The 11885-nt window shown below is 46.2% G+C and overlaps 1 protein-coding gene and 1 non-coding gene across 3 annotated transcripts in view; both read right to left on the minus strand.

The window, feature by feature from the left end:
* Positions 1 to 6951, minus strand: part of Lrrc8c (leucine rich repeat containing 8 VRAC subunit C) — a 92539-nt gene extending 85588 nt beyond the window's left edge. The window contains exon 1 of one of the 2 annotated variants that reach the window (XM_006250542.5): positions 5506 to 6951. The gene's annotated coding sequence lies outside the window, so the exon portion shown is untranslated. The remainder of the gene's footprint in view (positions 1 to 5505) is intronic. The other variant, NM_001037179.1, reaches the window with a different exon arrangement.
* On the minus strand, positions 2420 to 2551 carry LOC120096783 (small nucleolar RNA SNORA36 family). The gene has a single exon (XR_005493621.1). It is a non-coding gene; the product is annotated as a small nucleolar RNA SNORA36 family (small nucleolar RNA).
* Positions 6952 to 11885: the final 4934 nt, after the last annotated feature.

Genomic DNA, 11885 nt, shown 5'->3' on the forward strand with positions numbered 1-11885 from the left:
TCGGTAGGAGCACGAGATGCACTTAGCTTGTAAAAGGCCACGAATTTAATCCCGTGCTTACGTTTGCATGCACGCACCCCCCCCCCAAAAAAAAACAACATTCCCACATCAGAGAATGTTCCTTGATTTCCTTGTAAAGTTTATGATGAGTAGCAGCTCTTCTAAGTAAATGGTTCAGCATTTTCCATGTCTGATAACTAGAAGGGCTTAGTCACTCTCCACCTCTTGACCTTGGGCTCTGTCCACAGAGTCTCAACAAACTAAGGAACCCCTCTTGCCTTCGTCACTAGCCACTGGATCCAGTGGGCAGGGAGGGGTACTTTCACTTCCACGATAGCTGTTTAAGGCCACGTAAGCTTCTCTGCGTCTTCCTTCACTTGATCCCAGCATCTTTTCCCCATTCTTACAATCCATAGGCAGGCGGCCTCTAGCACACAGCATTGTGTCTGGGCCTCCCTTTTTCAGTCCCTTGTATCAGAGGTGGGATGGCCCAGGCTTTCACCTGGGCTAATTCTATCCTAAAAGTGGCTTCTGACTGCAGTACCATTTCCCACAATGGAGGTCTGAACTCTTCCTTGCTCACAACCTCAAAAATCTCCTGAGGTTGGCATACCTTGTTCTGTGGTAAAAAAAAAAAAAAACAACATTCCTAAATAAAGACAGCCCTCTTGACTATCTGATGCTAACACTCCCCTGAACTATCTATCTGATGCTAACAGTCCCCTGGACTATCTGATGCTAATAGCCCCCTGGGCTCTCTGATGCTAACAGACCCCTGGGCTGTCTAATACTAATGTACTCAATGGGGTTATCATCCAATGATGTTTATTTGTCCTGGGAGCAATTTATTAATGAAGTGCACTTTTCTTATCTGGCATCGAAAGGTCAGGCTTTGTTTAAGAACTGTGACCTTCTAGTAGATGTAAGACTAGTTAAATGAGTGAAGGAAGGTGCTGGGTAGGGGTGAGATTGCCCTGTATGGCAGGAACTGAGTCAGATCCTCAGACCTTATGTGGGTGTCAGGTGGATTCCATAACCTGCCTGCCAGGGCTCAGAAGTAGAGAAAGAGAATCCCAGAAGCGAACTAGCTAGCTGGACTGGGAATGAGCTCCTGGTTCAAGTAAGAGACTCCACTTCAGTGAATAAAAGGCAGAGTGTTCAAGGAAGGCTTCTAACATCAGCCACAGGTCTCCCCAGGAACACAGACATGTGGGTGTGCAGGTAGCTTCATATACATAAGCCCCCACACATGAAACACACACACACACACACACACACACACACACACACACATGTGAGATGCTTGAGATGAATCTCAAGACAAAGGTGCCACCAACTCTATGGTAAACCAACGCTGTGGTATTTTCTTAGCTGCTGGGAGGACCACTTACAAATACATGACTTGCCTTTCATTTAGGATATAAGAACCATCGAGGTGCTGTCCTAACTGAGCAAAGAAAAACAAAATAGAAAAATGTCTACTACCTCAAACAACTTACTGCTTTCCGTCGTACATTTCCTGGAAACATACTATGAACATGAAAAGATTAAAGCATTACCGTGCTTGTCTGAAGTATAACGGGACCGTCAGAAGGGTTGGAGGGAGGTTCGGGGGCCAGAGGGGAGGGGGCATTTAGCATAGTGTTGTCTACTGTTGAGGGCGGGGTGTGTGCCCGGGAGATAAAGGCACTGTCACAGGCCTTGAGAGATAAGCAAGGTTGAGAGACCTGGAGCGGCAGACACAGGAAAGTCTGTCTGCCAAAGCACACACATTCCAAGCCACTGAAACAGCTCCGGTAAGTTCTCTAAAATGTGCGGCTCAGAACAAAGAAACATACTAAAAAAGGTGAGTGCATGTTTCTAACGCAAGCCTTTGAGAAAGGATGTGATTCAAAAGTTAGATATGTTAAAAACAAAACAACAACAGAAAAACCAAAAAAAAAAAAAAAAACCCACATTTAACCCAACGGTAGCCATGGGAGGACTGAGCCTGTGATCTTCCAGTAAATGACACCAAAACCGAAGGCAGAGATCTCAGTCAGCTCCAGACCGCCTGCAGTGATGGAATCCTTACTGTTCATCCGCTAGGAGAAGGGAGCTGTCTCTACACGCCCAGCTTCATCTAATGCACGCAGTGAGGTAGGCTCTAAAACTCCGTTACACAAGGAAACCAGGGCTCAGTGTACTTCAGTCATTTATTTGAGAGCCTTTGAACACCTATCTTTCAGTGCAGCCAGAACTCCAGGGCAACTACTCTAACCTGGGGCTACACTCTGTATGGCCTGCCAATTTAAAACAATGTATATCTTCTACTATGATATATCTTTGTGTGTGTGTGTGTGTGTGTGTGTGTGTGTGTGTGTGTGTGTTTGTGTGTGTGTATGTGTGTGTGTTTGTGTGTGTGTGTTTGTGTGTGTGTGTGTGTAGGCTAAGAAGTCTATGAATAGAGCAATATTCTCTATTCAATCATTTCTCTTAGTCACTTTCAATGTCCCAAAGTTTAATTAACAGAACAGGGAAGCGGCCCTGAACTGAACTCAACACTCTGGGGTTACTATGATATATCTTTATATTTTATTTACTTGTTTATTTTTGAGCAAGGCCTTCACTGTAGAGCCCAGACCACTTTGGAACTCACAATGCCAAGACCAAGCCCACCTCACACTGGTAACAATCTTCCTGCCTCTGCCTCCTGAGTGCTGGGATTTCAGGGGTGTCTCACCATGCTTGGCTACCATTATATTTAAAAGAAGAGGGGTCAAAGACACCTCCATGGCACCTGCAAAGTAACGGCAAATGTGTTCACAGATGAACCAAGGTTAGAGACGTGGCCAAATCCTGGGAATGTGAGGTCCTTGAGACACTGTTGCCAAGAGCAGCTGATGGGAGAGGACAGAATGGCCCACTGGTTCGTTTCAAATTATTCATTTAGTTGCAATCAGTCCAAAGAACATGGGCTTCGGAAATAGAGTGTCCTTACTCAAAATCCAAACTCTGTTGCACATCAACCTGGGCATAGCAAACTCTGGAGAGGTTACTTTTAATTTCTGTTTTCTTGTGCAGGTGTTATGGTTAGTTAAAAACATATTTAGGTCAGAGGGGGGGAAAGTAGGAAGCCTTTGGATAATGTGGAGAAAAGTTAACATTGAGAACTAAAGAGAACCAGAGGCAGTGTAATTCTATCACTCAGGAGGCTGAGGCAGGAGGATTGCCAGGACTGAGGCAAGGCTGGGCAGCAAAGCAAGGCAGTGCCTTAAAACAAACAAAGGCAAGCACTAAGGTGCTGTCTGCATTCACTTAGCATATTCTAGCTGCAAGGCATTTGCCAAGTCATAAACTCTGAATTCCATTCTATAAAATGGGTACGGGCGGCACCATCTCTCTTAGGATGGGAGAGATACCAGGCCAGTCAGTCAGTTTACAAAGCAGTAATGTCATCAAATCATTAAGACAAGCCTTGCTAAAGAAGTATAACTTTTATCTCATTTCTCTTTAAGCTTGGGCTTTATGACGGAGGTGCCAATGACTACAGATTAAAATACTACAGAAGATTTAAACATCATAGGCAAGCAGTGCCTTTAGTCCCAGAACTCCAGAGGCAGAAGCAAGCAGATTTCTGGGTTTGGGCTAGCCTGGTCTTACAGAGATCGAGTTCCAAGACAGCCAGTGTTATGCAAAAAAACCTTGTCTCAGTCAGCCAATCAAACATAATAATTTGATAAAAACTGGGCATTCGGAGTTAAAATATTTCTGACTCTGAATTGTTTTTAAAAGGAGAAACTCTACCCAAGCATCAAACTGTTCGTTTCTCTTAGAGTTCGTATAACATTATCTTTACTAAAAAGCCTCCTCTTTTTTTAAAAAAAAAAAATACACTTCTTCAGTATGTAACTCACTTGATAGACTGTCTAGCACGGACAAAGCCTCAGACTCAATCCCTAGCTTTACTTATGAGAAATGGTTAATTATGCGTACCACCTTTTACAGACACTGAGGTGGTGGCCCCCACCTGCTGTCTAGAATATAAAAGAAGAAAATGTTTGTACTTGCAAATCACCCTCCCCCACATCTCCCAGTTGGTCTTAAATCCTTAGACATTCAGGTATCATAGACTAGAGACATGTAGACCTAATCTGATAGCTCTATCTACCTATCTCTCGTGGGATGCAAATCTGAGTAAAAGTCTATTAAATTCAGGTTAAAACCAGGCTTGGTGGCTTTCTACAAATCATCAGAAAATAAGGAGAAGTGTGTATAAAGCTTTGGTGCTGGCAGTGTTGCAGAACTCCATGAAACAAGCGGTTTAAAAAAAAATCACTTTTATTTCCCCTGTCACCAAGGTGGCATCTTAATGCTGGTCCACTCTAAATCCTCGTCCCGGCTTCAGTAAAGCACTGCATACTCGGCAGAAATGTGACCGTTAGCTAAGGCCACACTTCTTTCGCTACTGCAGTCTGAAGAAGTGAAACAGCACCTCTAACGGGCAATAAGGCTCTCCCAGCCAAACCCGGGCACTCCCACAAAGATCAATTAGTCTTATTTTTCACTTTAAGGAGGATGGGATCCCAAAAATGTTCCCTAACTAATTTGTTGTGAGTTTAAAATGCTTAAGGAATTGGAAACTCAGTGAAGTTTTGCCCTCACCCTCTAATAAAACATCCGCATAAGGATGGGAAACTAGGTGTGGGCTGAGACGTTGCAAGGAAAGGTAACTCGAAGGGTTTTTAAATAACTGAAATCTGAGGTACACAGCCAAGTGTGGGGGGAGGGATGCATTAGCTGCTGGAAAAAGAAAGGCTTTGGCGTCTACAGAGCACACCCTAAGGCTCCCTAGGGGCTAACTCCATCCCAAACACCTCTATGCTGGGAACCAGAGAAAACCAAGAGCCTGCTAGGCTCCGTTTGGGCTGAAGGCAGAGGTCCTGGCCGCAGAGCTGGCTTAGACACCTAGCCTCCAGGGTCCTGGGATGCGGAGCAGCCCCCTCCCGCCCCTCTGGACCTGCAGGTGAGCGGACTGCTGTTCTCTGGATCCCTATGGAGACCTTCGATTTTTCCCCCTCCTTCCTCAAAAAGTGTAACTTCAGGCTTCTTCCAGGGAGGCGAGGGGGGTTGGGGAGAAGAGCAGGAAAACCAGGCCCCAGCATCTCCCGGGTTTTGAAGGTAGGGAAGGAGAATCGCCCGGGCCATCCCTGCGGCGACCGCGTTTTCTCCTAGTGCGCCCCTCCCCCAGTACCCAGAACCTGCGGCGGCCAGGCTGTACAGGTCGCCGGGCTGGGGGCTCCCTGGCGCGTACACCAGGGCCCGCGTGGGCTGGGTGGGGTTGGTGTTAGCCGGATACCCCGACCACATGCCGGGCAGGCGACCACATTGTGCCTGTCCCAGAGCTCTGGGGAGGCAGAGACGCGAATGAGGCAGGGTCCAGGCTGGGGCGCGCCCAGAGAACCGAACCTAGTGGCAGGGTGCTGACTGTCCCTCTCCATCCCTCCGTGGGTCCCCAGTCCTTACCTCTGGGGGCGAGGGTGTCCGCAAAACAGGATGCCAGGGCGCGGCGAGCTGTGTCCGGGTTGGGCTCAGCGACGGCCAGCGACCGCGGCGTCGCTGCTCATGGCTTGTCGCGACCAGAGTGCTACGGCCAGGGACGCGGCGGCGCCTCGGTCCTCGTCCTCTTCGCGGGCTCTGAGCCGGGACGCAGCTAACGCCCCAGCTCCGCAGCCCTGTTCCTCCTCCCCGGTGCCTCCCCGCCTGCGAGCGGAGCCGCCTCCAGCGCCGCCCCGCGCGCCGCCTGGCCCGCGGCAGCCAGCGCCGCCCAGCGCCCAGCCCCGGGGTCGCCGCCAGCTGCCGAGTCGCCGCCGCGGTGCCAGCCCCGCTGTGACGCAGGCAGCAGTGCCCGGGAACTTCCTCCTCTGCGGAGACCACCAGGCGTCTAGGGCTGGCGGGCCTGCGCTGGGCGGGCCGCGGAGCCCCACGTTCCGCACCGGGAAATCAAGCCTCTACGCGGCTGGATGGTCGCGCTGCTCGGAGCCGCCCACCTGGCTGGCACAGCAGGGAAGAGCGGTCCTCTGCCTCCTGTGTGCAACCCTAACAATGCCAAAAAGCCGGTGGCTTCTGTGAGCCGGTCATCCGCTCTTACACCGCAGCTCCTCCCCGGGCTAAGTTGAAGCAGAGCGGCCGCTGCTAAAAATAGCCCTCCTGGGACCTCCCAGAGGGTCAGGATGGAGATCACCCCTCCCCAGAGAGTGAAAGGTCCTGGAAGCGGGTGGAGAGGGGACGGTGGGATATACTGAAGGGAACAGAGGAGAACAAAAAATTATCCGATGTCCATAGTTTACAAAGCCCCAAGCCCCTGGACAACCCTGGTGTCCCGCAAGCAGGAGGGACCCTGCAAGATGGGCTTCTGGGCTCTGAGCAGCAGGTGCCATTCAGTCTGAAAACTCCGCTACGATTTTGTGTGGGCAGAGGTGGGGATGGTGTGTGTGTGTGTGTGTGTGTGTGTGTGTGTGTGTGTGTGTGTTGTGCAAAAGAGTTAACCCTGTGCCCCAAACCACCTGTTGTTTAGACGATGTAGGGGAGGGGTTCTCTCCTACCCATTGATCTGAGCTGTGGGTTTCTCCTCCTATCCCTCTGCCCAATTACAGTTCGAAAGCACAAACTGGCATCTTGAAAGCTGGTGGCTCCCTAAAAAGAAAATTTGCCTATTGGAGGCGGGGTGGGGGGGAGTGCAGACAACATAACTGTAGCAGTCATCAGAGAGTGAGTGTCAGTAACCAGCTGGCTGTCCTCAGAGCACTTGGTGGATAGAGAATTACTCTGTCCTGGCAGTCTGAGAGATACAGAAGAGCAGCGGACAGAAACAGGCAGCCAGCAGCCATTAACTAAATTTGTGTGCCCCTGTATGATGAGTTTAGAGAAGGCAATCATTTCCCAAGCCACGATTAAAAAAAAGAAAAGAAAAAGAAAAAAAGCAGGGGGGGCCTTGAGGGGGGGGAAATGCCTATCCCCCGCCCTTAGGCTCCTAACTGTTCTTTCCTGCTTACAGAATAAAATACTATACTGTCTCTACTCCCAAAGCAGTTGTTGGCAACCTTAAAGCCCTTGGGGCCTTAGGGGAATCACTAGTGTACTAGCCTCATTAACCTAGACAAGCCAACAACCTAGGGTGGGGTGTTCTACTGAAGAAGCAGAAGAGGTTTGTGTCTCTGGGGGAAAGGCAGAGAGTGGCTTTAGTAGTTTGCTTTAAGAAAGGGAGAGGGGTGGGAGAGATCCAAGTACTTGTAAGGCAGCAGATAGATGCAAAAATACTTGTAACTCGAAGTCCCACACCCGCGGATCCCGGCCTGCAGCAGCTCTCTGCCCCCAGACCCTGTGAGAGAGAGACCCAACCGCCTGGTCAGGTGGGCACTCCTGAGGCTGCAGAGCGGAAGAGACCACCAACACTGCTCACCCCTGCCCACATCCCTGGCCCAAGAGGAAACTGTATAAGGCCTCTGGGCTCCCGTGGGGGAGGGCCCAGGAGCGGCAGGACCCCTGTGCCTGAGACACCACCAGAACCAGAAGGAAACAGACCGGATAAACAGTTCTCTGCACCCAAATCCCGTGGGAGGGAGAGCTGAACCTTCAGAGAGGCAGACAAGCCTGGGAAACCAGAAGAGACTGCTCTCTGCACACACATCTAGGACGCCAGAGGAAAAAGCCAAAGACCATCTGGAACCCTGGTGCACTGAAGCTCCCGGAAACGGCGGCACAGGTCTTCCTGGTTGCTGCCGCTGCAGAGAGCCCGTGGGCAGCACCCCACGAGCGAACTTGAGCCTTGGGACCACAGGTAAGACCAACTTTTCTGCTGCAAGAAAGCTGCCTGGTGAACTCAAGACACAGGCCCACAGGAACAGCTGAAGACCTGTAGAGAGGAAAAACCACACGCCGGAAAGCAGAACACTCTGTGCCCATAACTGACTGAAAGAGAGGAAAACAGGTCTACAGCACTCCTGACACACAGGCTTATAGGACAGTCTAGCCACTGTCAGAAATAGCAGAACAAAGTAACACTAGAGATAATCTGATGGCGAGAGGCAAGCGCAGGAACCCAAGCAACAGAAACCAAGACTACATGGCACCATCGGAGCCCAATTCTCCCATCAAAACAAACATGGAATATCCAAACACACCAGAAAAGCAAGATCTAGTTCCAAAATCATTTTTGATCATGATGCTGGAGGACTTCAAGAAAGACGTGAAGAACTCCCTTAGAGAACAAGTAGAAGCCTACAGAGAGGAATCGCAAAAATGCCTGAAAGAATCGCAAAAATCCCTGAAAGAATTCCAGGAAAACATAAATAAACAAGTAGAAGCCCATAGAGAGGAGACACAAAAATCCCTGAAAGAATTCCAGGAAAACATAAATAAACAAGTAGAAGCCCATAGAGAGGAGACACAAAAATCCCTGAAGGAATTCCAGGAAAACACAATCAAACAGTTGAAGGAATTAAAAATGGAAATAGAAGCAATCAAGAAAGAACACATGGAAACAACCCTGGATATAGAAAACCAAAAGAAGGGGCTGGGGATTTAGCTCAGTGGTAGAGCGCTTACCTAGGAAGCGCAAGGCCCTGGGTTCGGTCCCCAGCTCCGAAAAAAAGAACCAAAAAAAAAAAAAAAAAAAAAAAAAAAAAAGAAAACCAAAAGAAGAGACAAGGAGCTGTAGATACAAGCTTCACCAACAGAATACAAGAGATGGAAGAGAGAATCTCAGGAGCAGAAGATTCCATAGAAATCATTGACTCAACTGTCAAAGATAATGTAAAGCGGAAAAAGCTACTGGTCCAAAACATACAGGAAATCCAGGACTCAATGAGAAGATCAAACCTAAGGATAATAGGTATAGAAGAGAGTGAAGACTCCCAGCTCAAAGGACCAGTAAATATCTTCAACAAAATCATAGAAGAAAACTTCCCTAACCTAAAAAAAGAGATACCCATAGACATACAAGAAGCCTACAGAACTCCAAATAGATTGGACCAGAAAAGAAACACCTCCCGTCACATAATTGTCAAAACACCAAACGCACAAAATAAAGAAAGAATATTAAAAGCAGTAAGGGAAAAAGGTCAAGTAACATATAAAGGGAGACCTATCAGAATCACACCAGACTTCTCGCCAGAAACTATGAAGGCCAGAAGATCCTGGACTGATGTCATACAGACCCTAAGAGAACACAAATGCCAGCCCAGGTTACTGTATCCAGCAAAACTCTCAATTAACATAGATGGAGAAACCAAGATATTCCATGACAAAACCAAATTTACACAATATCTTTCTACAAATCCAGGCACTACAAAGGATAATAAATGGTAAAGCCCAACATAAGGAGGCAAGCCATACCCTAGAAGAAGCAAGAAACTAATCGTCTTGGCAACAAAACAAAGAGAATGAAAGCACACAAACATAACCTCACATCCAAATATGAATATAACGGGAAGCAATAATCACTATTCCTTAATATCTCTCAATATCAATGGCCTCAACTCCCCAATAAAAAGAAATAGATTAACAATCTGGATACGCAACGAGGACCCTGCATTCTGCTGCCTACAGGAAACACACCTCAGAGACAAAGACAGACACTACCTCAGAGTGAAAGGCTGGAAAACAACTTTCCAAGCAAATGGTCAGAAGAAGCAAGCTGGAGTAGCCATTCTAATATCAAATAAAATCAATTTCCAACTAAAAGTCATCAAAAAAGATAAGGAAGGATACTTCATATTCATCAAAGGAAAAATCCACCAAGATGAACTCTCAATCCTAAATATCTATGCCCCAAATACAAGGGCACCTATATACGTAAAAGAAACCTTACTAAAGCTCAAAACACACATTGCACCTCACACAATAATAGTGGGAGATTTCAACACCCCACTCTCATCAATGGACAGATCATGGAAACAGAAATTAAACAGTGATGTCGACAGACTAAGAGAAGTCATGAGCCAAATGGACTTAACGGATATTTATAGAACATTCTATCCTAAAGCAAAAGGATATACCTTCTTCTCAGCTCCTCATGGTACTTTCTCCAAAATTGACCATATAATTGGTCAAAAAACGGGCCTCAACAGGTACAGAAAGATAGAAATAATCCCATGCGTGCTATCGGACCAACACGGCCTAAAACTGGTCTTCAATAACAATAAGGGAAGAATGCCCACATATACGTGGAAATTGAACAATGCTCTACTCAATGATAACCTGGTCAAGGAAGAAATAAAGAAAGAAATTAAAAACTTTTTAGAATTTAATGAAAATGAAGATACAACATACCCAAACTTATGGGACACAATGAAAGCTGTGCTAAGAGGAAAACTCATAGCGCTGAGTGCCTGCAGAAAGAAACAGGAAAGAGCATATGTCAGCAGCTTGACAGCACACCTAAAAGCTCTAGAACAAAAAGAAGCAAATACACCCAGGAGGAGTAGAAGGCAGGAAATAATGAAACTCAGAGCTGAAATCAACCAAGTAGAAACAAAAAGGACCATAGAAAGAATCAACAGAACCAAAAGTTGGTTCTTTGAGAAAATCAACAAGATAGATAAACCCTTAGCCAGACTAACGAGAGGACACAGAGAGTGCGTCCAAATTAACAAAATCAGAAATGAAAAGGGAGACATAACAACAGATTCAGAGGAAATTCAAAAAATCATCAGATCTTACTATAAAAACCTATATTCAACAAAACTTGAAAATCTTCAGGAAATGGACAATTTCCTAGACAGATACCAGGTATCGAAGTTAAATCAGGAACAGATAAACCAGTTAAACAACCCCATAACTCCTAAGGAAATAGAAGCAGTCATTAAAGGTCTCCCAACAAAAAAGAGCCCAAGTCCAGACGGGTTTAGTGCAGAATTCTATCAAACCTTCATAGAAGACCTCATACCAATATTATCCAAACTATTCCACAAAATTGAAACAGATGGAGCCCTACCGAATTCCTTCTACGAAGCCACAATTACTCTTATACCTAAACCACACAAAGACACAACAAAGAAAGAGAACTTCAGACCAATTTCCCTTATGAATATCGACGCAAAAATACTCAATAAAATTCTGGCAAACCGAATCCAAGAGCACATCAAAACAATCATCCACCATGATCAAGTAGGCTTCATCCCAGGCATGCAGGGATGGTTTAATATACGGAAAACCATCAACGTGATCCATTATATAAACAAACTGAAAGAACAGAACCACATGATCATTTCATTAGATGCTGAGAAAGCATTTGACAAAATTCAACACCCCTTCATGATAAAAGTCCTGGAAAGAATAGGAATTCAAGGCCCATACCTAAACATATTAAAAGCCATATACAGCAAACCAGTTGCTAACATTAAACTAAATGGAGAGAAACTTGAAGCAATCCCACTAAAATCAGGGACTAGACAAGGCTGCCCACTCTCTCCCTACTTATTCAATATAGTTCTTGAAGTTCTAGCCAGAGCAATCAGACAACAAAAGGAGATCAAGGGGATACAGATCGGAAAAGAAGAAGTCAAAATATCACTATTTGCAGATGACATGATAGTATATTTAAGTGATCCCAAAAGTTCCACCAGAGAACTACTAAAGCTGATAAACAACTTCAGCAAAGTGGCTGGGTATAAAATTAACTCAAATAAATCAGTTGCCTTCCTCTATACAAAAGAGAAACAAGCCGAGAAAGAAATTAGAGAAACGACACCCTTCATAATAGACCCAAATAATATAAAGTACCTCGGTGTGACTTTAACCAAGCAAGTAAAAGATCTGTACAATAAGAACTTCAAGACACTGAGGAAAGAAATTGAAGAAGACCTCAGAAGATGGAAAGATCTCCCATGCTCATGGATTGGCAG

This window comes from Rattus norvegicus, chromosome 14 (genome assembly GCF_036323735.1).
Source record: "Rattus norvegicus strain BN/NHsdMcwi chromosome 14, GRCr8, whole genome shotgun sequence".
Lineage (NCBI taxonomy): Eukaryota > Metazoa > Chordata > Mammalia > Rodentia > Muridae > Rattus > Rattus norvegicus.